Consider the following 5,504-nt stretch of genomic DNA (forward strand, 5'->3'; position numbering starts at 1 on the left):
ATGTGGTGTCGCACAGACGCCCGACTGCGGCATTTTATTCCCACTCCATTATTGCTTATTCATGTTGCATAAAAATAACCTGCTTGCATGCATAAAAGATGTTTTATTTATGACTGACGATGTGATCATAGAATATTTCAGTGCATAATTATCAATTATATTATCCCAGTGTTCATAATGTTTGTGAGTACATTCAAAGTACTCACTGGCTTTTCCCTGGCTATTGTCTTGGCCAGATTTCTGCATGGAGAGGAGCGTTGCGGTGACAGCCCCGGAAACTAAGCAATGGTGATAGCAGCCTCGCGAAGATAGGAGTTGACCTGGTCAGCTGTTCCCGTGGGAAATGGAGTCCCATAGACACTGATGACTCACAAACCGCTTCCGCCATCGACCACTAGAAACTAATTGTTGTACTCACAGGCCCGAATGGTCTTGTATTGCATATTTTGTATTTTTGCTTGGGATTTCTGTATCAAGTTGGTGCCTCATCAGCTAACAGTAATCCTGGGGCTGGTGAGCACAACGGCCATTTTCTGGGAAGTCAATACCCCGAAAATCCGGTCGTGACATAACATTCCAAAATTTAGAATTTTGGGATGTTACATTTACCTTCATCGTAAGGGGCCGAACTAGTATAAAACCTCTCGTGTCCTTTGTCCCGATTAACCCCTTTAAGCTTCCTAGTTGCAATGGCCCTACGACTAAGTCCTTCCACTATGACATCTGCTGTGACAATTCCACGGCAATTGGCCCCCATCCTGGGGCCAGCGCACGGTGGATTTGAGTTCTTGAAGGGCAACTTCGAAGGGCTCAAGGGATACGCTGTGGGCCGGATGACCAAGAGTCGTCGTGGCAAGCTCTACATCGACGACGAAGGCTGGGGCCCTGAGGCTGGCTCAATCGAGTATGGATACCAGGTCCCCTTTGGCGGAATTCATGTCTTCATCGACTGGATCGGTGAGTCGGGCCCTGAGCCTGATGTCCACACCAACCTCGTCGAAACAGCTCAGCGCGCGAGGACCACCTGTGTTCAATCTGTCGTGAAGCATGCTTTCATAGGCTGCGTCCACGGTGGTGAATATCTGAAGGATCGGTGGATAGCGGTGATACGGCCATGTATTCTGACGCTACATCATCAACAGGCGAGACAGACTCTTTGTATCAGCTGTAGGATGGCATGCTCGGGGGATGTTCCGATGGCAGCAGTATTCCGGACCCCCTTGAGCCGCCGAATTGGGCCGGAGTCTTCATGGCAGGAACACAGCCCGAGCAGAACTCCACAGCAGCAGCGGCAACAGCTACCGGGTCGGCCGCAGCTGGGTCAGGAGACCCTGCGCGCCCCCCGGATCAGATTCTAATGGACCTCATGGATAAACTGACGACTCTATTGACTGCCATGGTAGAGTTGGCGGATAAAGCCCAGCATGACGCAGAGGTGGCATGCGTACGTGAAGAGATGGTACAAGCTAAAGAAAATCTAGCCGCAGAGGAGGTCAGGATGGCAGCAGAGCGGGCGGCTTTGGACGTTCGTGCTCAACAGCTTCAAGCGGAGACTTTCCAGCTCTCAGTGGATCTAAACGTGTCAAACGAGGTCATGAGAAGAAGGCATCAGAAAACTCAGTCACGTCTACCTCTGACGCTCGATCCTAGGAACCTTTTTCATACACCCGGGGCTGGGACAAGCAACCCGCCGGAGGCAAATCGGAGCATGACACCCGGGGCACCGGTTCAACGGCGCGCCATGGAACCACCTCGTGTACATACCGCTCCACCTCATTATGTACCAACGCCGCCGGGTCACTTCTCCAATCCTTGGAAAACCTCATTGCAGCATCGGCTCGTTTGGCGGCTCTCCCGATGGAAGGTGACTCGCCGGCGGTGATCGAAACGCGAAGGGTGAGAGAACTTCTTCAAACAGCTCTGGCACAGCAGGATGCGTACTCCTACAGTCGAGACATGATCCATTCATATCCTCGCCCGAGCCGGAGCCCAAGCTACAGTAGGCATGTGGATTCAGCTGACATGTCAAGCAATGCTCAATGCTGCAACCAACCCGCACAGGTATGAGCCGATGCAGGCTGGAGCCCTTAACTTGGCGGATCAGGAGAGGATCCGACAAGAGGCTGAGCAAGCGGTTCAACTGGCAGTAGAGCAGGCGGCTCATCAGACTTTTCCGGCTTATCCAACAACCTCGGTCGAGGCAGGAGTGGCCACAAGAACCGGAGGTGTCCCTTGCCAGGTGCCGGCCATACGTAATGAGCGTTTGCCAAAGGACTTCAAGGGGCCTCGTAAGGTGCCTAATTACACGGCCGACTTGCATCCTGGGGCTTGGATTGAGAGTTATGAGATGGCTATGGAGTTGTTGGAGGTCAGCGACGCGGCAATGGCCAAGTATTTCACTATGATGTTGGATGGAACAACTCGTACTTGGCTGAAGGGGTTGCCACCCAATTCTATCGGCTCATGGGCGGAGTTGAAGGCCCGGTTCATTCAGAACTTCAAAGACACATGTAAACAACCCATGTCGATTGTGGACCTGACTAATTGTAAACAAGAAGACGGTGAATCTACAACCCATTGGGTGCGCCGGGTCAAGGAGATAATACATTCATCTGATAAGATGGATGCCGGCTCAGCAGTCTTGATGTTGAAGAAAAACTTCCGTTTTGAACCTTTGAAGCAGAAATTGGGGCGGCCCAAGCGTGACTGCAATGACAAGGGCCAGTTGATGTCGGCTCTTGTCAAGTATGCTGATTCTGATAGTACCAAGGACCCGGTGTCTGACGAAGAAAAGACAGCGAAGGGAAAGAAGAACAACAACGACAAGGGTCACCAACATAACCTGACAAATCAAGGAGGTAATAAATGTAAGGCTGATGAATTTGTCTCTAACACCAATGTGGAGGGTGGAAATCAACGGCGCAAGGGCAAGCAACCCCCTCGGTCGGGCGGGCCAGGTCCCACCCTTGAGCAACTATTGAATGAACCTTGTCCAAGACACGACACCCGGAAGAAGCCAGCCACCCACCTGTGGAAGGATTGTACAATCATGAAGGCATTTAAAAATTCAAATGCATTTGATGGAGGTCATGGCCCAGGCGGCGGTTCAGGTGGAGGCGGTTTCAATGGCCCGGGCGCCGGTTCAGGTGGAGGAGGTTTCCACGGCCAGGGCCATCCAGGTAACCAGAGAGGTTATAACCCACAACCTGGCCAAGGTAATCAGCAGCAACAATCCGGATATCAGAGCAACCCAAAACAGTTTAGTAGTGGGCAATACCACGTGTTCACCACTAGTTTATGTAAGAGGGACCAGAAGCTTCACAAGAGGGCCGTCAATGCCATTGAGCCGGCAATTCCACATTACTTACGGTGGTCAGAACAGCCTATTATGTGGAGCAGAGAGGATCATCCACCCCGGGTTGATAATCCGGGTCACTTGGCCTTGGTAGTGGCGCCTCAGGTTGGTGGATATAAATTCACTAAGGTGCTCATCAATGGAGGCACCAGCATCAACATCCTCTACTATGAGACGTTCCGTCAGATGGGGTTGACTGATAAGAGTCTTAAGCAATCCAACACTGTTTTTCACGGTATGGTACCTGGCAAGTCGGCATACCCAGTTGGTAAGATTGAACTGGAAGTAGCCTTTGGGGATGAGTATGACTCAAGAGCAGAAAAATTAACCTTTGAGGTGGTTAAGATCAAAAGCCCATATCATGCTCTGTTTGGACGGCCGACTTATGCCAAGTTCATGGCTCGGCCGTGTTATGTATATTTGCAGCTCAAGATGCCGGGTTATAAGGGCACCATTATAGTACATGGAAGCCGGAAAATAGCCCAGGAGTGTGAAGAAGGGGATGCTGCATATGTTGAGTCTGTTTGTGCAACCGAGGAGTTAAAGTTTCATAAGGATCATGTTGACCCGGCAGACATGACGTCTTTAAAGAAACCAACAACGGAGCATGAGCCGGTGTTGAAGTTCAAATCAGCTGATGACACCAAGATTGTTGACTTTGTGCCCGGCGACTCATCCAAGAAGTTCATCATCAGTGCAAACTTGTATTCGAAATAGGAAAGCGCGCTCATCGAGTTCATCCGTGAGAACCGGGACATCTTTGCATGGAAACCTTCCGACATGCCGGGTGTCCCGAGGGAACTCGCTGAGCACACTCTCAATATTGATCCAAAGTTTAAACCGGTTAGACAGTTTCTCTGACGGTTCAACGAGGAAAGGCGCAAGGCCATTGGATAAGAGGTGGCCCGGCTCTTGGCGGCCGGGTTCGTTGTGGAAGTCTTTCACCCAGAGTGGTTAGCCAACCCGGTGCTTGTACTCAAAAAGAACGGCACCCTGGCGTATGTGCGTGGATTACACTGATTTGAACAAGGCTTGTCCGGCTGACCATTTTGCTCTCCCCTGTATTGATCAGATCATCGATGATACCGCGGGTTGCGCACGTTTGAGTTTTTTGGATGCTTATTCAGGTTATCATCAGATCAAGATGGCAATCAGAGATCAGGAGAAGACAGCTTTTATCACTTCGTTTGGAGCTTTCTGCTATGTGTCGATGCCTTTTGGGCTTAAGAGTGCCCAGGCGACTTATCAACAGTGTGTGCAGAATTGTCTTCACAACTAGACTGGGCGTAATGTTCATGCTTATGTGGATGATATAGTGGTAAAGTCCAGGAAAGAGGAAACCTTTGTCACAGAATGATGCTTAACCCGGCTAAGTGTGTTTTTGGAGTCATGACGGGTATATGGTGATAAGTGGTGAGAGCGTGTGTGATGAAGTACACCCCTGAAGGGTTATCATGATCTATTCGAATAGCCGTGTCCTCGGTTATGGACTTCTTGGATGCTTACGTGGTACATAGACAACTTAAAGTGGATACTCTAAAATGCTCAAGACAAGTGTGAGTGCTATGGATGGCCTTCTTGTAGGAGAGACAGGGATGAATCCATAGTAGTGTATTGATGTGGTGATTAGTGGACTCGTGTGCGCTGCCTCACCTCAAAGGAGTTTCTCATAGTCGTAGAACAGGATAGCCACTGAGTCAAAGCTGGCTTGCTGCAACTAAACCCCAAATTACCTTCTTGATACAAATGCATGTATGATAGGATCTGACGTAAGTCTTGCTGAGTACCCTTGTACTCACGTTTTCTTTATTTATGTTTTGCAGATGAGACATCTGTCTCACTAGTAGTACCGCTTGGACTTCAACGAATAGCTTGTTACCTCAGCTACGATCTTGTACCTTGGAGGGACTTGTAGATAGTCAGGCTTCTCGGCCTTTTTCTTTTGTGGTTGTCTGTACTCAGACATGTAATGCTTCCGTTGCTTGTATGCTCTGAATGATGGGACATGTGACCCCTGTTTGTATTTATGCTATGTGGCTCTTCTGAGCCTTTATCTATATGAGTTGCGTTATGTTGTGATGCCATGTTGTACCTCACATACTTGCATGTTATGCATACGTGTGATGTGTATTGCTATGTGTGGGATCCG

Source organism: Triticum aestivum, chromosome 6A (genome assembly GCF_018294505.1).
Source record: "Triticum aestivum cultivar Chinese Spring chromosome 6A, IWGSC CS RefSeq v2.1, whole genome shotgun sequence".
Taxonomy (NCBI): domain Eukaryota; kingdom Viridiplantae; phylum Streptophyta; class Magnoliopsida; order Poales; family Poaceae; genus Triticum; species Triticum aestivum.